Genomic DNA, 20,681 nt, shown 5'->3' on the forward strand with positions numbered 1-20,681 from the left:
GGAGGCCCCTGTGCCAGACGGGTATGATGTAACCTTCCAGTCGGCCACTCCTAGCTGTGGCTAATGGAGGCCCCTGTGCCAGACGGGTATGAGGTAACCTTCCAGTCGGCTACTCCTAGCTGTGGCTAATGGAGGCCCCTGTGCCAGACGGGTAAGGGTAACCTTCCAGTCGGCCACTCCTAGCTGTGGCTAATGGAGGACCCTGTGCCAGACGGGTATGGGTAACCTTCCAGTCGGCCACTCCTAGCTGTGGCTAATGGAGGACCCTGTGCCTGACGGGTATGGTTAACCTTCCAGTCAGCCACTCCTAGCTGTGGCTAATGGAGGCCCCTGTGCCGGACGGGTATGGGTAACCTTCCAGTCGGCCACTCCTAGCTGTGGCTAATGGAGGCCCCTGTGCCAGACGGGTATGGGTAACCTTCCAGTCGGCCACTCCTAGCTGTGGCTAATGGAGGCCCCTGTGGTGCCAGACGGGTATGATGTAACCTTCCAGTCGGCCACTCCTAGCTGTGGCTAATGGAGGACCCTGTGCCAGACAGGTATGGGTAACCTTCCAGTCGGCCACTCCTAGCTGTGGCTAATGGAGGCCCCTGTGCCAGACGGGTATGAGGTAACCCTCCAGTCGGCCACTCCTAGCTGTGGCTAATTGAGGCTCCTATGCCAGACGGGTATGGGTAACCTTCCAGTCGGCCACTCCCAGCTGTGGCTAATGGAGGACCCTGTGCCAGACAGGTATGGGTAACCTTCCAGTCGGCCACTCCTAGCTGTGGTTAATGGAGGCCCCTGTGCCAGACGGGTATGAGGTAACCTTCCAGTCGGCCACTCCTAGCTGTGGCTAATGGAGGCTCCTATGCCAGACGGGTATGGGTAACCTTCCAGTCGGCTACTCCTAGCTGTGGCTAATGGAGGACGCTGTGCTAGACGGGTATGGGTAACCTTCCAGTCGGCCACTCCTGGCTGTGGCTAATGGAGGCCTCTGTGCCAGACGGTAATGGGTAACCTCCCAGTCGGCTACTCCTAGCTGTGGCTAATGGAGTACCCTGTGCCAGACGGGTATGGGTAACCTTCCAGTCGGCCACACCTAGCTGTGGCTAATGGAGGCCCCTGTGCCAGACGGGTATGGGTAACCTTCCAGTCGGCCACTCCTAGCTGTGGCTAATGGAGGACCCTGTGCCGGACGGGTATGGGTAACCTTCCAGTCGGCCACTCCTAGCTGTGGCTAATGGAGGACCTTGTGCCGGACGGGTATGGGTAACCTTCCAGTCGGCCACTCCTAGCTGTGGCTAATGGAGGCCCCTGTGCCAGACGGGTATGGGTAACCTTCCAGTCGGCCACTCCTAGCTGTGGCTAATGGAGGCCCCTGTGCCAGACGGGTATGAGGTAACCTTCCAGTCGGCCACTCTTAGCTGTGGCTAATGGAGGCCCCTGTGCCAGACGGGTATGAGGTAACCTTCCAGTCGGCCACTCTTAGCTGTGGCTAATGGAGGCTTCTATGCCAGACGGGTATGGGTAACCTTCCAGTCGGCCACTCCTAGCTGTGGCTAATGGAGGACCCTGTGCCAGATGGGTATGAGGTAACCTTCCAGTCGGCCACTCCTAGCTGTGGCTAATGGAGGCCCCTGTGCCAGACGGGTATGAGGTAAACTTCCAGTCGGCTACTCCTAGCTGTGGCTAATGGAGGCCCCTGTGCCAGACGGGTATGGGTAACCTTCCAGTCGGCCACTCCTAGCTGTGGCTAATGGAGGACCCTGTGCCAGACGGGTATGAGGTAACCTTCCAGTCGGCCACTCCTAGCTGTGGCTAATGGAGGACCCTGTGCCAGACGGGTATGGGTAACCTTCCAGTCGGCCACTCCTGGCTGTGGCTAATGGAGGCCCCTGTGCCAGAAGGGTATGAGGTAACCTTCCAGTCGGCCACTCCTGGCTGTGGCTAATGGAGGACCCTGTGCCGGACGGGTATGGGTAACCTTCCAGTCGGCCACTCCTAGCTGTGGCTAATGGAGGACCCTGTGCCGGACGGGTATGGGTAACCTTCCAGTCGGCTACTCCTAGCTGTGGCTAATGGAGGACCCTGTGCCAGACGGGTATGGGTAACCTTCCAGTCGGCTACTCCTAGCTGTGGCTAATGGAGGCCCCTGTGCCAGACGGGTATGGGTAACCTTCCAGTCGGCTACTCCTAGCTGTGGCTAATGGAGGACCCTGTGCCAGACGGGTATGGGTAACCTTCCAGTCGGCTACTCCTAGCTGTGGCTAATGGAGGACCCTGTGCCAGACGGGTATGGGTAACCTTCCAGTCGGCTACTCCTAGCTGTGGCTAATGGAGGCCCCTATGCCAGACGGGTATGGGTAACCTTCCAGTGGCCACTCCTATCTGTGGCTAATGGAGGACCCTGTGCCAGACGGGTATGAGGTAACCTTCCAGTCGGCCACTCCTAGCTGTGGCTAATGGAGGCCCCTGTGCCAGACGGGTATGAGGTAACCTTCCAGTCGGCTACTCCTAGCTGTGGCTAATAGAGGACCCTGTGCCAGACGGGTAAGGGTAACCTTCCAGTCGGCCACTCCTAGCCGTGGCTAATGGAGGACCCTGTGCCAGACGGGTATGGGTAACCTTCCAGTCGGCCACTCCTAGCTGTGGCTAATGGAGGACCCTGTGTCAGACGGGTATGGGTAACCTTCCAGTCGGCCACTCCTAGCTGTGGCTAATGGAGGACCCTGTGCCAGACGGGTATGGGTAACCTTCCAGTCGGCCAAGCCTAGCTGTGGCTAATGGAGGCCCCTGTGCCAGACGGGTATGAGGTAACCTTCCAGTCGGCCACTCCTAGCTGTGGCTAATGGAGGCCCCTGTGCCTGACGGGTATGGTTAACCTTCCATTCGGCCACTCCTAGCTGTGGCCAATGGAGGCCCCTGTGCCAGACGGGTATGGGTAACCTTCCAGTCGGCCACTCCTAGCTGTCGCTAATGGAGGCTCCTATGCCAGACGGGTATGGGTAACCTTCCAGTCGGCCAATCCTAGCTGTGGCTAATGGAGGACCCTGTGCCAGACGGGTATGGGTAACCTTCCAGTCGGCCACTCTTAGCTGTGGCTAATGGAGGCTCCTATGCCAGATGGGTATGGGTAACCTTCCAGTCGGCTACTCCTAGCTGTGGCTAATGGAGGACCCTGTGCCAGACGGGTATGAGGTAACCTTCCAGTCGGCCACTCCTAGCTGTGGCTAATGGAGGCCCCTGTGCCAGACGGGTATGAGGTAACCTTCCAGTCGGCTACTCCTAGCTGTGGCTAATGGAGGCCCCTGTGCCATACGGGTATTGGTAACCTTCCAGTCGGCCACTCCTAGCTGTGGCTAATGGAGGACCCTGTGCCAGACGGGTATGGGTAACCTTCCAGTCGGCCACTCCTAGCTGTGGCTAATGGAGGCCCCTGTGCCAGACGGGTATGAGGTAACCTTCCAGTCGGCCACTCCTAGCTGTGGCTAATGGAGGACCCTGTGCCAGACGGGTATGGGTAACCTTCCAGTCGGCCACTCCTAGCTGTGGCTAATGGAGGCCCCTGTGCCAGACGGGTATGAGGTAACCTTCCAGTCGGCCACTCCTAGCTGTGGCTAATTGAGGACCCTGTGCCAGACGGGTATGGGTAACCTTCCAGTCAGCCACTCCTAGCTGTGGCTATTGGAGGCCCCTGTGCCAGACGGGTATGAAGTAACCTTCCTGTCGGCCACTCCTAGCTGTGGCTAATGGAGGCTCCTGTGCCAGACGGGTATGTGTAACCTTCCAGTCGGCCACTCCTAGCTGTGGCTAATGGAGGCCCCTGTGCCAGACGGGTATGAGGTAACCTTCCAGTCGGCTACTCCTAGCTGTGGCTAATGGAGGCCCCTGTGCCAGACGGGTATGGGTAACCTTCCAGTCGGCCACTCCTAGCTGTGGCTAATGGAGGCCCCTGTGCCAGACGGGTATGGGTAACCTTCCAGTCGGCCACTCCTAGCTGTGGCTAATGGAGGCCCCTGTGCCAGACGGGTATGGGTAACCTTCCAGTCGGCCACTCCTAGCTGTGGCTAATGGAGGCCCCTGTGCCAGACGGGTATGAGGTAACCTTCCAGTCGGCCACTCCTAGCTGTGGCTAATGGAGGCCCCTGTGCCAGACGGGTATGGGTAACCTTCCAGTCGGCTACTCCTAGCTGTGGCTAATGGAGGACGCTGTGCTAGACGGGTATGGGTAACCTTCCAGTCGGCCACTCCTAGCTGTGGCTAATGGAGGCCTCTGTGCCAGACGGTAATGGGTAACCTTCCAGTCGGCCACTCCTAGCTGTGGCTAATGGAGTACTCTGTGCCAGACGGGTATGGGTAACCTTCCAGTCGGCCACACCTAGCTGTGGCTAATGGAGGCCCCTGTGCCAGACGGGTATGGGTAACCTTCCAGTCGGCCACTCCTAGCTGTGGCTAATTGAGGCCCCTGTGCCAGACGGGTATGAGGTAACCTTCCAGTCGGCCACTCTTAGCTGTGGCTAATGGAGGCCCCTGTGCCAGACGGGTATGGGTAACCTTCCAGTCGGCCACTCCTAGCTGTGGCTAATGGAGGACCCTGTGCCAGACGAGTATGAGGTAACCTTCCATTCGGCCACTCCTAGCTGTGGCTAATGGAGGCCCCTGTGCCAGACGGGTATGAGGTAACCTTCCAGTCGGCTACTCCTAGCTGTGGCTAATGGAGGCCCCTGTGCCAGACGGGTATGGGTAACCTTCCAGTCGGCCACTCCTAGCTGTGGCTAATGGAGGACCCTGTGCCAGACGGGTATGGGTAACCTTCCAGTCGGCCACTCCTAGCTGTGGCTAATGGAGGCCCCTGTGCCAGAAGGGTATGAGGTAACCTTCCAGTCGGCCACTCCTGGCTGTGGCTAATGGAGGCCCCTGTGCCGGACGGGTATGGGTAACCTTCCAGTCGGCCACTCCTAGCTGTGGCTAATGGAGGACCCTGTGCCGGACGGGTATGGGTAACCTTCCAGTCGGCCACTCCTAGCTGTGGCTAATGGAGGCCCCTGTGCCAGACGGGTATGGGTAACCTTCCAGTCGGCCACTCCTAGCTGTGGCTAATGGAGGCCCCTGTGCCAGACGGGTATGGGTAACCTTCCAGTCGGCCACTCCTAGCTGTGGCTAATGGAGGCCCCTGTGCCAGACGGGTATGAGGTAACCTTCCAGTCGGCCACTCCTAGCTGTGGCTAATGGAGGCCCCTGTGCCAGACGGGTATGAGGTAACCTTCCAGTCGGCTACTCCTAGCTGTGGCTAATGGAGGCCCCTGTGCCAGACGGGTATGGGTAACCTTCCAGTCGGCCACTCCTAGCTGTGGCTAATGGAGGCCCCTGTGCCAGACGGGTATGGGTAACCTTCCAGTCGGCCACTCCTAGCTGTGGCTAATGGAGGCTCCTATGCCAGACGGGTATGGGTAACCTTCCAGTCGGCCAATCCTAGCTGTGGCTAATGGAGGACCCTGTGCCAGACGGGTATGGGTAACCTTCCAGTCGGCCACTCTTAGCTGTGGCTAATGGAGGCTCCTATGCCAGACGGGTATGGGTAACCTTCCAGTCGGCCACTCCTAGCTGTGGCTAATGGAGGACCCTGTGCCAGACGGGTATGAGGTAACCTTCCAGTCGGCCACTCCTAGCTGTGGCTAATGGAGGCCCCTGTGCCAGACGGGTATTGGTAACCTTCCTGTCGGCCACTCCTAGCTGTGGCTAATGGAGGCCCCTGTGCCAGACGGGTATGGGTAACCTTCCAGTCGGCCACTCCTAGCTGTGGCTAATGGAGGACCCTGTGCCAGACGGGTATGGGTAACCTTCCAGTCGGCCACTCCTAGCTGTGACTAATGGAGGCCCCTGTGCCAGAAGGATATGAGGTAACCTTCCAGTCGGCCACTTCTGGCTGTGGCTAATGGAGGCCCCTGTGCCGGACAGGTATGGGTAACCTTCCAGTAGGCCACTCCTAGCTGTGGCTAATGGAGGACCCTGTGCCGGACGGGTATGGGTAACCTTCCAGTCGGCCACTCCTAGCTGTGGCTAATGGAGGCCCCTGTGCCAGACGGGTATGGGTAACCTTCCAGTCGGCTACTCCTAGCTGTGGCTAATGGAGGACCCTGTGCCAGACGGGTATGGGTAACCTTCCAGTCGGCTACTCCTAGCTGTGGCTAATGGAGGACCCTGTGCCAGACGGGTATGCGTAACCTTCCAGTCGGCCACTCCTAGCTGTGGCTAATGGAGGACCCTGTGCCAGACGGGTATGAGGTAACCTTCCAGTCGGCTACTCCTAGCTGTGGCTAATGGAGGCCCCTGTGCCAGACGGGTAAGGGTAACCTTCCAGTCGGCCACTCCTAGCTGTGGCTAATGGCGGACCCTGTGCCAGACGGGTATGGGTAACCTTCCAGTCGGCCACTCCTAGCTGTGGCTAATGGAGGACCCTGTGCCAGACGGGTATGGGTAACCTTCCAGTCGGCCACTCCTAGCTGTGGCTAATGGAGGCCCCTGTGCCAGACGGGTATGAGGTAACCTTCCAGTCGGCCACTCCTAGCTGTGGCTAATGGAGGACCCTGTGCCTGACGGGTATGGTTAACCTTCCAGTCGGCCACTCCTAGCTGTGGCTAATGGAGGACCCTGTGCCGGACGGGTATGGGTAACCTTCCAGTCGGCCACTCCTAGCTGTGGCTAATGGAGGCCCCTGTGCCAGACGGGTATGGGTAACCTTCCAGTCGGCCACTCCTAGCTGTGGCTAATGGAGGCCCCTGTGCCAGACGGGTATGAGGTAACCTTCCAGTCGGCTACACCTAGCTGTGGCTAATGGAGGCCCCTGTGCCAGACGGGTATGGGTAACCTTCCAGTCGGCCACTCCTAGCTGTGGCTAATGGAGGACCCTGTGCCAGACGGGTATGGGTAACCTTCCAGTCAGCCACTCCTAGCTGTGGCTAATGGAGGCCCCTGTGCCAGACGGGTATGAGGTAACCTTCCAGTCGGCCACTCCTAGCTGTGGCTAATGGAGGACCCTGTGCCAGACGGGTATGGGTAACCTTCCAGTCGGCCACTCCTAGCTGTGGCTATTGGAGGCCCCTGTGCCAGACGGGTATGAGGTAACCTTCCAGTCGGCCACTCCTAGCTGTGGCTAATGGAGGCCCCTATGCCAGACGGGTATGGGTAACCTTCCAGTCGGCTACTCCTAGCTGTGGCTAATGGAGGACGCTGTGCCAGACGGGTATGGGTAACCTTCCAGTCGGCCACTCCTAGCTGTGGCTAATGGAGGGCCCTGTGCCAGACGGGTATGAGGTAACCTTCCAGTCGGCCACTCCTAGGTGTGGCTAATGGAGGCTCCTATGCCAGACGGTAATGGGTAACCTTCCAGTCGGCTACTCCTAGCTGTGGCTAATGGAGTACCCTGTGCCAGACGGGTATGGGTAACCTTCCAGTCGGCCACACCTAGCTGTGGCTAATGGAGGACCCTGTGCCAGACGGGTATGGGTAACCTTCCAGTCGGCCACTCCTAGCTGTGGCTAATGGAGGCCCCTGTGCCAGACGGGTATGAGGTAACCTTCCAGTCGGCCACTCCTAGCTGTGGCTAATGGAGGCTCCTATGCCAGACGGGTATGGGTAACCTTCCAGTCGGCCACTCCTAGCTGTGGCTAATGGAGGCCCCTATGCCAGACGGGTATGGGTAACCTTCCAGTCGGCCACTCCTAGCTGTGGCTAATGGAGGACCCTGTGCCAGACGGGTATGAGGTAACCTTCCAGTCGGCCACTCCTAGCTGTGGCTAATGGAGGACCCTGTGCCAGACGGGTATGGGTAACCTTCCAGTCGGCCACTCCTAGCTGTGGCTAATGGAGGCCCCTGTGCCAGACGGGTATGAGGTAACCTTCCAGTCGGCCACTCCTAGCTGTGACTAATGGAGGCCCCTATGCCAGACGGGTATGAGGTAACCTTCCAGTCGGCCACTCCTAGCTGTGGCTAATGGAGGCCCCTGTGCCAGACGGGTATGGGTAACCTTCCAGTCGGCTACTCCTAGCTGTGGCTAATGGAGGACCCTGTGCCAGACGGGTATGGGTAACCTTCCAGTCGGCTACTCCTAGCTGTGGCTAATGGAGGACCCTGTGCCAGACGGGTATGGGTAACCTTCCAGTCGGCCACTCCTAGCTGTGGCTAATGGAGGCCCCTGTGCCAGACGGGTTTGAGGTAACCTTCCAGTCGGCCACTCCTAGCTGTGGCTAATGGAGGCTCCTATGCCAGACGGGTATGGGTAACCTTCCAGTCAGCCACTCCTAGCTGTGGCTAATGGAGGCCCCTGTGCCAGACGGGTATGAGGTAACCTTCCAGTCGGCCACTCCTAGCTGTGGCTAATGGAGGGTCCTATGCCAGACGGGTATGGGTAACCTTCCAGTCGGCTACTCCTAGCTGTGGCTAATGGAGGACCCTGTACCAGACGGGTATGGGTAACCTTCCAGTCGGCCACTCCTAGCTGTGGCTAATGGAGGCCCCTGTGCCAGACGGGTATGGGTAACCTTCCAGTCGGCCACTCCTAGCTGTGGCTAATGGAGGCCCCTGTGCCAGACGGGTATGGGTAACCTTCCAGTCGGCCACTCCTAGCTGTGGCTAATGGAGGCCCCTGTGCCAGACGGGTATGGGTAACCTTCCAGTCGGCCACTCCTAGCTGTGGCTAATGGAGTCCCCTGTGCCAGACGGGTATGGGTAACCTTCCAGTCGGCCACTCCTAGCTGTGGCTAATGGAGGCCCCTGTGCCAGACGGGTATGGGTAACCTTCCAGTCGGCCACTCCTAGCTGTGGCTAATGGAGGCCCCTGTGCCAGACGGGTATGAGGTAACCTTCCAGTCGGCTACACCTAGCTGTGGCTAATGGAGGCCCCTGTGCCAGACGGGTATGGGTAACCTTCCAGTCGGCCACTCCTAGCTGTGGCTAATGGAGGACCCTGTGCCAGACGGGTATGGGTAACCTTCCAGTCGGCCACTCCTAGCTGTGGCTAATGGAGGCCCCTGTGCCCGACGGGTATGAGGTAACCTTCCAGTCGGCCACTCCTAGCTGTGGCTAATGGAGGCCCCTTTGCCAGACGGGTATGGGTAACCTTCCAGTCGGCTACTCCTAGCTGTGGCTAATGGAGGACCCTGTGCCAGAAGGGTATGGGTAACCTTCCAGTCGGCCACTCCTAGCTATGGCTAATGGAGGCCCCTGTGCCGGATGGGTATGGGTAACCTTCCAGTCGGCCACTCCTAGCTGTGGCTAATGGAGGACCCTGTGCCGGACGGGTATGGGTAACCTTCCAGTCGGCCACTCCTAGCTGTGGCTAATGGAGGCCCTTGTGCCAGACGGGTATGGGTAACCTTCCAGTCGGCCACTCCTAGCTGTGGCTAATGGAGGCTCCTATGCCAGACGGGTATGGGTAACCTTCCAGTCGGCTACTCCTAGCTGTGGCTAATGGAGGACCCTGTGCCAGACGGGTATGGGTAACCTTCCAGTCGGCCACTCCTAGCTGTGGCTAATGGAGGACCCTGTGCCAGACGGGTATGGGTAACCTTCCAGTCGGCCACTCCTAGCTGTGGCTAATGGAGGACCCTGTGTCAGACGGGTATGGGTAACCTTCCAGTCGGCCACTCCTAGCTGTGGCTAATGGAGGACCCTGTGCCAGACGGGTATGGGTAACCTTCCAGTCGGCCACTCCTAGCTGTGGCTAATGGAGGCCCCTGTGCCTGACGGGTATGGTTAACCTTCCAGTCAGCCACTCCTAGCTGTGGCTAATGGAGGCCCCTGTGCCGGACGGGTATGGGTAACCTTCCAGTCGGCCACTCCTAGCTGTGGCTAATGGAGGCCCCTGTGCCAGACGGGTATGGGTAACCTTCCAGTCGGCCACTCCTAGCTGTGGCTAATGGAGGCTCCTATGCCAGACGGGTATGGGTAACCTTCCAGTCGGCCAATCCTAGCTGTGGCTAATGGAGGACCCTGTGCCAGATGGGTATGGGTAACCTTCCAGTCGGCCACTCTTAGCTGTGGCTAATGGAGGCTCCTATGCCAGACGGGTATGGGTAACCTTCCAGTCGGCCACTCCTAGCTGTGGCTAATGGAGGACCCTGTGCCAGACGGGTATGAGGTAACCTTCCAGTCGGCCACTCCTAGCTGTGGCTAATGGAGGCCCCTGTGCCAGACGGGTATTGGTAACCTTCCTGTCGGCCACTCCTAGCTGTGGCTAATGGAGGCCCCTGTGCCAGACGGGTATGGGTAACCTTCCAGTCGGCCACTCCTAGCTGTGGCTAATGGAGGACCCTGTGCCAGACGGGTATGGGTAACCTTCCAGTCGGCCACTCCTAGCTGTGACTAATGGAGGCCCCTGTGCCAGAAGGGTATGAGGTAACCTTCCAGTCGGCCACTTCTGGCTGTGGCTAATGGAGGCCCCTGTGCCGGACAGGTATGGGTAACCTTCCAGTCGGCCACTCCTAGCTGTGGCTAATGGAGGACCCTGTGCCGGACGGGTATGGGTAACCTTCCAGTCGGCCACTCCTAGCTGTGGCTAATGGAGGCCCCTGTGCCAGACGGGTATGGGTAACCTTCCAGTCGGCTACTCCTAGCTGTGGCTAATGGAGGACCCTGTGCCAGACGGGTATGGGTAACCTTCCAGTCGGCTACTCCTAGCTGTGGCTAATGGAGGACCCTGTGCCAGACGGGTATGGGTAACCTTCCAGTCGGCCACTCCTAGCTGTGGCTAATGGAGGACCCTGTGCCAGACGGGTATGAGGTAACCTTCCAGTCGGCCACTCCTAGCTGTGGCTAATGGAGGCCCCTGTGCCAGACGGGTATTGGTAACCTTCCTGTCGGCCACTCCTAGCTGTGGCTAATGGAGGCCCCTGTGCCAGACGGGTATGGGTAACCTTCCAGTCGGCCACTCCTAGCTGTGGCTAATGGAGGACCCTGTGCCAGACGGGTATGGGTAACCTTCCAGTCGGCCACTCCTAGCTGTGACTAATGGAGGCCCCTGTGCCAGAAGGGTATGAGGTAACCTTCCAGTCGGCCACTTCTGGCTGTGGCTAATGGAGGCCCCTGTGCCGGACAGGTATGGGTAACCTTCCAGTCGGCCACTCCTAGCTGTGGCTAATGGAGGACCCTGTGCCGGACGGGTATGGGTAACCTTCCAGTCGGCCACTCCTAGCTGTGGCTAATGGAGGCCCCTGTGCCAGACGGGTATGAGGTAACCTTCCAGTCGGCCACTCCTAGCTGTGGCTAATGGAGGGTCCTATGCCAGACGGGTATGGGTAACCTTCCAGTCGGCTACTCCTAGCTGTGGCTAATGGAGGACCCTGTACCAGACGGGTATGGGTAACCTTCCAGTCGGCCACTCCTAGCTGTGGCTAATGGAGGCCCCTGTGCCAGACGGGTATGGGTAACCTTCCAGTCAGCCACTCCTAGCTGTGGCTAATGGAGGCCCCTGTGCCAGACGGGTATGGGTAACCTTCCAGTCGGCCACTCCTAGCTGTGGCTAATGGAGGCCCCTGTGCCAGACGGGTATGGGTAACCTTCCAGTCGGCCACTCCTAGCTGTGGCTAATGGAGTCCCCTGTGCCAGACGGGTATGGGTAACCTTCCAGTCGGCCACTCCTAGCTGTGGCTAATGGAGGCCCCTGTGCCAGACGGGTATGGGTAACCTTCCAGTCGGCCACTCCTAGCTGTGGCTAATGGAGGCCCCTGTGCCAGACGGGTATGAGGTAACCTTCCAGTCGGCCACACCTAGCTGTGGCTAATGGAGGCCCCTGTGCCAGACGGGTATGGGTAACCTTCCAGTCGGCCACTCCTAGCTGTGGCTAATGGAGGACCCTGTGCCAGACGGGTATGGGTAACCTTCCAGTCGGCCACTCCTAGCTGTGGCTAATGGAGGCCCCTGTGCCCGACGGGTATGAGGTAACCTTCCAGTCGGCCACTCCTAGCTGTGGCTAATGGAGGCCCCTTTGCCAGACGGGTATGGGTAACCTTCCAGTCGGCTACTCCTAGCTGTGGCTAATGGAGGACCCTGTGCCAGAAGGGTATGGGTAACCTTCCAGTCGGCCACTCCTAGCTATGGCTAATGGAGGCCCCTGTGCCGGATGGGTATGGGTAACCTTCCAGTCGGCCACTCCTAGCTGTGGCTAATGGAGGACCCTGTGCCGGACGGGTATGGGTAACCTTCCAGTCGGCCACTCCTAGCTGTGGCTAATGGAGGCCCCTGTGCCAGACGGGTATGGGTAACCTTCCAGTCGGCCACTCCTAGCTGTGGCTAATGGAGGCTCCTATGCCAGACGGGTATGGGTAACCTTCCAGTCGGCTACTCCTAGCTGTGGCTAATGGAGGACCCTGTGCCAGACGGGTATGGGTAACCTTCCAGTCAGCCACTCCTAGCTGTGGCTATTGGAGGCCCCTGTGCCAGACGGGTATGAAGTAACCTTCCAGTCGGCCACTCCTAGCTGTGGCTAATGGAGGCTCCTATGCCAGACGGGTATGTGTAACCTTCCAGTCGGCCACTCCTAGCTGTGGCTAATGGAGGACGCTGTGCCAGATGGGTATGAGGTAACCTTCCAGTCGGCCACTCCTAGCTGTGGCTAATGGAGGCCCCTGTGCCAGACGGGTATGAGGTAACCTTCCAGTCGGCCACTCCTAGCTGTGGCTAATGGAGGCCCCTGTGCCAGACGGGTATGGGTAACCTTCCAGTCGGCCACTCCTAGCTGTGGCTAATGGAGGCCCCTGTGCCAGACGGGTTTGATGTAACCTTCCAGTCGGCCACTCCTAGCTGCGGCTAATGGAGGACCCTGTGCCAGACAGGTATGGGTAACCTTCCAGTCGGCCACTCCTAGCTGTGGCTAATGGAGGCCCCTGTGCCAGACGGGTATGAGGTAACCTTCCAGTCGGCCACTCCTAGCTGTGGCTAATGGAGGCTCCTATGCCAGACGGGTATGGGTAACCTTCCAGTCGGCCACTCCTAGCTGTGGCTAATGGAGGACCCTGTGCCAGACAGGTATGGGTAACCTTCCAGTCGGCCACTCCTAGCTGTGGCTAATGGAGGCCCCTGTGCCAGACGGGTATGAGGTAACCTTCCAGTCGGCCACTCCTAGCTGTGGCTAATGGAGGCTCCTATGCCAGACGGGTATGGGTAACCTTCCAGTCGGCTACTCCTAGCTGTGGCTAATGGAGGACGCTGTGCTAGACGGGTATGGGTAACCTTCCAGTCGGCCACTCCTGGCTGTGGCTAATGGAGGCCTCTGTGCCAGACGGTAATGGGTAACCTCCCAGTCGGCTACTCCTAGCTGTGGCTAATGGAGGCCCCTGTGCCAGACGGGTATGGGTAACCTTCCAGTCGGCCACTCCTAGCTGTGGCTAATGGAGGACCCTGTGCCAGACGGGTATGGGTAACCTTCCAGTCGGCCACTCCTAGCTGTGGCTAATGGAGGACCTTGTGCCGGACGGGTATCGGTAACCTTCAAGTCGGCCACTCCTAGCTGTGGCTAATGGAGGCCCCTGTGCCAGACGGGTATGGGTAACCTTCCAGTCGGCCACTCCTAGCTGTGGCTAATGGAGGCCCCTGTGCCAGACGGGTATGAGGTAACCTTCCAGTCGGCCACTCTTAGCTGTGGCTAATGGAGGCTCCTATGCCAGACGGGTATGGGTAACCTTCCAGTCGGCCACTCCTAGCTGTGGCTAATGGAGGACCCTGTGCCAGATGGGTATGAGGTAACCTTCCAGTCGGCCACTCCTAGCTGTGGCTAATGGAGGACCCTGTGCCAGATGGGTATGAGGTAACCTTCCAGTCGGCCACTCCTAGCTGTGGCTAATGGAGGCCCCTGTGCCAGACGGGTATGAGCTAACCTTCCAGTCGGCTACTCCTAGCTGTGGCTAATGGAGGCCCCTGTGCCAGACGGGTATGGGTAACCTTCCAGTCGGCCACTCCTAGCTGTGGCTAATGGAGGACCCTGTGCCAGACGGGTATGAGGTAACCTTCCAGTCGGCCACTCCTAGCTGTGGCTAATGGAGGACCCTGTGCCAGACGGGTATGGGTAACCTTCCAGTCGGCCACTCCTGGCTGTGGCTAATGGAGGCCCCTGTGCCAGAAGGGTATGAGGTAACCTTCCAGTCGGCCATTCCTGGCTGTGGCTAATGGAGGACCCTGTGCCGGACGGGTATGGGTAACCTTCCAGTCGGCCACTCCTAGCTGTGGCTAATGGAGGACCCTGTGCCGGACGGGTATGGGTAACCTTCCAGTCGGCTACTCCTAGCTGTGGCTAATGGAGGCCCCTGTGCCAGACGGGTATGAGGTAACCTTCCAGTCGGCCACTCCTAGCTGTGGCTAATGGAGGCCCCTATGCCAGACGGGTATGGGTAACCTTCCAGTGGCCACTCCTAGCTGTGGCTAATGGAGGACCCTGTGCCAGACGGGTATGAGGTAACCTTCCAGTCGGCCACTCCTAGCTGTGGCTAATGGAGGCCCCTGTGCCAGACGGGTATGAGGTAACCTTCCAGTCGGCCACTCCTAGCTGTGGCTAATGGAGGACCCTGTGCCAGACGGGTAAGGGTAACCTTCCAGTCGGCCACTCTTAGCCGTGGCTAATGGAGGACCCTGTGCCAGACGGGTATGGGTAACCTTCCAGTCGGCCACTCCTAGCTGTGGCTAATGGAGGACCCTGTGTCAGACGGGTATGGGTAACCTTCCAGTCGGCCACTCCTAGCTGTGGCTAATGGAGGACCCTGTGCCAGACGGGTATGGGTAACCTTCCAGTCGGCCAAGCCTAGCTGTGGCTAATGGAGGCCCCTGTGCCAGACGGGTATGAGGTAACCTTCCAGTCGGCCACTCCTAGCTGTGGCTAATGGAGGCCCCTGTGCCTGACGGGTATGGTTAACCTTCCATTCGGCCACTCCTAGCTGTGGCTAATGGAGGACCCTGTGCCGGACGGGTATGGGTAACCTTCCAGTCGGCCACTCCTAGCTGTGGCCAATGGAGGCCCCTGTGCCAGACGGGTATGGGTAACCTTCCAGTCGGCCACGCCTAGCTGTCGCTAATGGAGGCTCCTATGCCAGACGGGTATGGGTAACCTTCCAGTCGGCCAATCCTAGCTGTGGCTAATGGAGGACCCTGTGCCAGACGGGTATGGGTAGCCTTCCAGTCGGCCACTCTTAGCTGTGGCTAATGGAGGCTCCTATGCCAGACGGGTATGGGTAACCTTCCAGTCGGCTACTCCTAGCTGTGGCTAATGGAGGACCCTGTGCCAGACGGGTATGAGGTAACCTTCCAGTCGGCCACTCCTAGCTGTGGCTAATGGAGGCCCCTGTGCCAGACGGGTATGAGGTAACCTTCCAGTCGGCTACTCCTAGCTGTGGCTAATGGAGGCCCCTGTGCCAGACGGGTATTGGTAACCTTCCAGTCGGCCACTCCTAGCTGTGGCTAATGGAGGACCCTGTGCCAGACGGGTATGGGTAACCTTCCAGTCGGCCATTCCTAGCTGTGTAGCTGTGGCTAATGGAGGCCCCTGTGCCAGACGGGTATGAGGTAACCTTCCAGTCGGCCACTCCTAGCTGTGGCTAATGGAGGACCCTGTGCCAGACGGGTATGGGTAACCTTCCAGTCGGCCACTCCTAGCTCTGGCTAATGGAGGCCCCTGTGCCAGACGGGTATGAGGTAACCTTCCAGTCGGCCACTCCTAGCTGTGGCTAATGGAGGACCCTGTGCCAGACGGGTATGGGTAACCTTCCAGTCAGCCACTCCTAGCTGTGGCTATTGGAGGCCCCTGTGCCAGACGGGTATGAAGTAACCTTCCAGTCGGCCACTCCTAGCTGTGGCTAATGGAGGCTCCTGTGCCAGACGGGTATGTGTAACCTTCCAGTCGGCCACTCCTAGCTGTGGCTAATGGAGGACCCTGTGCCAGACGGGTATGAGGTAACCTTCCAGTCGGCCACTCCTAGCTGTGGCTAATGGAGGCCCCTGTGCCAGACGGGTATGAGGTAACCTTCCAGTCGGCTACTCCTAGCTGTGGCTAATGGAGGCCCCTGTGCCAGACGGGTATGGGTAACCTTCCAGTCGGCCACTCCTAGCTGTGGCTAATGGAGGCCCCTGTGCCAGACGGGTATGGGTAACCTTCCAGTCGGCCACTCCTAGCTGTGGCTAATGGAGGCCCCTGTGCCAGACGGGTATGGGTAACCTTCCAGTCGGCCACTCCTAGCTGTGGCTAATGGAGGCCCCTGTGCCAGACGGGTATGAGGTAACCTTCCAGTCGGCCACTCCTAGCTGTGGCTAATGGAGGCCCCTGTGCCAGACGGGTATGGGTAACCTTCCAGTTGGCTACTCCTAGCTGTGGCTAATGGAGGACGCTGTGCTAGACGGGTATGGGTAACCTTCCAGTCGGCCACTCCTAGCTGTGGCTAATGGAGGCCTCTGTGCCAGACGGTAATGGGTAACCTTCCAGTCGGCCACTCCTAGCTGTGGCTAATGGAGGCCCCTGTGCCAGACGGGTATGAGGTAACCTTCCAGTCGGCCACTCCTAGCTGTGGCTAATGGAGGACCCTGTGCCAGACGGGTAAGGGTAACCTTCCAGTCGGCCACTCTTAGCCGTGGCTAATGGAGGACCCTGTGCCAGACGGGTATGGGTAACCTTCCAGTCGGCCACTCCTAGCTGTGGCTAATGGAGGACCCTGTGTCAGACGGGTATGGGTAACCTTCCAGTCGGCCACTCCTAGCTGTGGCTAATGGAGGACCCTGTGCCAGACGGGTATGGGTAACCTTCCAGTCGGCCAAGCCTAGCTGTGGCTAATGGAGGCCCCTGTGCCAGACGGGTATGAGGTAACCTTCCAGTCGGCCACTCCTAGCTGTGGCTAATGGAGGCCCCTGTGCCTGACGGGTATGGTTAACCTTCCATTCGGCCACTCCTAGCTGTGGCTAATGGAGGACCCTGTGCCGGACGGGTATGGGTAACCTTCCAGTCGGCCACTCCTAGCTGTGGCCAATGGAGGCCCCTGTGCCAGACGGGTATGGGTAACCTTCCAGTCGGCCACTCCTAGCTGTCGCTAATGGAGGCTCCTATGCCAGACGGGTATGGGTAACCTTCCAGTCGGCCAATCCTAGCTGTGGCTAATGGAGGACCCTGTGCCAGACGGGTATGGGTAGCCTTCCAGTCGGCCACTCTTAGCTGTGGCTAATGGAGGCTCCTATGCCAGACGGGTATGGGTAACCTTCCAGTCGGCTACTCCTAGCTGTGGCTAATGGAGGACCCTGTGCCAGACGGGTATGAGGTAACCTTCCAGTCGGCCACTCCTAGCTGTGGCTAATGGAGGCCCCTGTGCCAGACGGGTATGAGGTAACCTTCCAGTCGGCTACTCCTAGCTGTGGCTAATGGAGGCCCCTGTGCCAGACGGGTATTGGTAACCTTCCAGTCGGCCACTCCTAGCTGTGGCTAATGGAGGACCCTGTGCCAGACGGGTATGGGTAACCTTCCAGTCGGCCATTCCTAGCTGTGTAGCTGTGGCTAATGGAGGCCCCTGTGCCAGACGGGTATGAGGTAACCTTCCAGTCGGCCACTCCTAGCTGTGGCTAATGGAGGACCCTGTGCCAGACGGGTATGGGTAACCTTCCAGTCGGCCACTCCTAGCTCTGGCTAATGGAGGCCCCTGTGCCAGACGGGTATGAGGTAACCTTCCAGTCGGCCACTCCTAGCTGTGGCTAATGGAGGACCCTGTGCCAGACGGGTATGGGTAACCTTCCAGTCAGCCACTCCTAGCTGTGGCTATTGGAGGCCCCTGTGCCAGACGGGTATGAAGTAACCTTCCAGTCGGCCACTCCTAGCTGTGGCTAATGGAGGCTCCTGTGCCAGACGGGTATGTGTAACCTTCCAGTCGGCCACTCCTAGCTGTGGCTAATGGAGGACCCTGTGCCAGACGGGTATGAGGTAACCTTCCAGTCGGCCACTCCTAGCTGTGGCTAATGGAGGCCCCTGTGCCAGACGGGTATGAGGTAACCTTCCAGTCGGCTACTCCTAGCTGTGGCTAATGGAGGCCCCTGTGCCAGACGGGTATGGGTAACCTTCCAGTCGGCCACTCCTAGCTGTGGCTAATGGAGGCCCCTGTGCCAGACGGGTATGGGTAACCTTCCAGTCGGCCACTCCTAGCTGTGGCTAATGGAGGCCCCTGTGCCAGACGGGTATGGGTAACCTTCCAGTCGGCCACTCCTAGCTGTGGCTAATGGAGGCCCCTGTGCCAGACGGGTATGAGGTAACCTTCCAGTCGGCCACTCCTAGCTGTGGCTAATGGAGGCCCCTGTGCCAGACGGGTATGGGTAACCTTCCAGTTGGCTACTCCTAGCTGTGGCTAATGGAGGACGCTGTGCTAGACGGGTATGGGTAACCTTCCAGTCGGCCACTCCTAGCTGTGGCTAATGGAGGCCTCTGTGCCAGACGGTAATGGGTAACCTTCCAGTCGGCCACTCCTAGCTGTGGCTAATGGAGTACCCTGTGCCAGACGGGTATGGGTAACCTTCCAGTCGGCCACACCTAGCTGTGGCTAATGGAGGCCCCTGTGCCAGACGGGTATGGGTAACCTTCCAGTCGGCCACTCCTAGCTGTGGCTAATGGAGGCCCCTGTGCCAGACGGGTATGAGGTAACCTTCCAGTCGGCCACTCTTAGCTGTGGCTAATGGAGGCCCCTGTGCCAGACGGGTATGGGTAACCTTCCAGTCGGCCACTCCTAGCTGTGGCTAATGGAGGACCCTGTGCCAGACGGGTATGAGGTAACCTTCCAGTCGGCCACTCCTAGCTGTGGCTAATGGAGGCCCCTGTGCCAGACGGGTATGAGGTAACCTTCCAGTCGGCTACTCCTAGCTGTGGCTAATGGAGGCCCCTGTGCCAGACGGGTATGGGTAACCTTCCAGTCGGCCACTCCTAGCTGTGGCTAATGGAGGACCCTGTGCCAGACGGGTATGGGTAACCTTCCAGTCGGCCACTCCTAGCTGTCGCTAATGGAGGCTCCTATGCCAGACGGGTATGGGTAACCTTCCAGTCGGCCAATCCTAGCTGTGGCTAATGGAGGACCCTGTGCCAGACGGGTATGGGTAACCTTCCAGTCGGCCACTCTTAGCTGTGGCTAATGGAGGCTCCTATGCCAGACGGGTATGGGTAACCTTCCAGTCGGCTACTCCTAGCTGTGGCTAATGGAGGACCCTGTGCCAGACGGGTATGAGGTAACCTTCCAGTCGGCCACTCCTAGCTGTGGCTAATGGAGGCCCCTGTGCCAGACGGGTATGAGGTAACCTTCCAGTCGGCTACTCCTAGCTGTGGCTAATGGAGGCCCCTGTGCCAGACGGGTATTGGTAACCTTCCAGTCGGCCACTCCTAGCTGTGGCTAATGGAGGACCCTGTGCCAGACGGGTATGGGTAACCTTCCAGTCGGCCATTCCTAGCTGTGTAGCTGTGGCTAATGGAGGCCCCTGTGCCAGACGGGTATGAGGTAACCTTCCAGTCGGCCACTCCTAGCTGTGGCTAATGGAGGACCCTGTGCCAGACGGGTATGGGTAACCTTCCAGTCGGCCACTCCTAGCTGTGGCTAATGGAGGCCCCTGTGCCAGACGGGTATGAGGTAACCTTCCAGTCGGCCACTCCTAGCTGTGGCTAATGGAGGACCCTGTGCCAGACGGGTATGGGTAACCTTCCAGTCAGCCACTCCTAGCTGTGGCTATTGGAGGCCCCTGTGCCAGACGGGTATGAAGTAACCTTCCAGTCGGCCACTCCTAGCTGTGGCTAATGGAGGCTCCTGTGCCAGACGGGTATGTGTAACCTTCCAGTCGACCACTCCTAGCTGTGGCTAATGGAGGACTCTGTGCCAGACGGGTATGAGGTAACCTTCCAGTCGGCCACTCCTAGCTGTGGCTAATGGAGGCCCCTGTGCCAGACGGGTATGAGGTAACCTTCCAGTCGGCTACTCCTAGCTGTGGCTAATGGAGGCCCCTGTGCCAGACGGGTATGGGTAACCTTCCAGTCGGCCACTCCTAGCTGTGGCTAATGGAGGCCCCTGTGCCAGACGGGTATGGGTAACCTTCCAGTCGGCCACTCCTAGCTGTGGCTAATGGAGGCCCCTGTGCCAGACGGGTATGGGTAACCTTCCAGTCGGCCACTCCTAGCTGTGGCTAATGGAGGCCCCTGTGCCAGACGGGTATGAGGTAACCTTCCAGTCGGCCACTCCTAGCTGTGGCTAATGGAGGCCCCTGTGCCAGACGGGTATGGGTAACCTTCCAGTCGGCTACTCCTAGCTGTGGCTAATGGAGGACGCTGTGCTAGACGGGTATGGGTAACCTTCCAGTCGGCCACTCCTAGCTGTGGCTAATGGAGGCCTCTGTGCCAGACGGTAATGGGTAACCTTCCAGTCGGCCACTCCTAGCTGTGGCTAATGGAGTACCCTGTGCCAGACGGGTATGGGTAACCTTCCAGTCGGCCACACCTAGCTGTGGCTAATGGAGGCCCCTGTGCCAGACGGGTATGGGTAACCTTCCAGTCGGCCACTCCTAGCTGTGGCTAATGGAGGCCCCTGTGCCAGACGGGTATGAGGTAACCTTCCAGTCGGCCACTCTTAGCTGTGGCTAATGGAGGCCCCTGTGCCAGACGGGTATGGGTAACCTTCCAGTCGGCCACTCCTAGCTGTGGCTAATGGAGGACCCTGTGCCA

Source organism: Ambystoma mexicanum, chromosome 6p, assembly GCF_040938575.1.
Source record: "Ambystoma mexicanum isolate Mex_15411 chromosome 6p, UKY_AmexF1_1, whole genome shotgun sequence".
Classification (NCBI taxonomy): Eukaryota; Metazoa; Chordata; class Amphibia; order Caudata; family Ambystomatidae; genus Ambystoma; species Ambystoma mexicanum.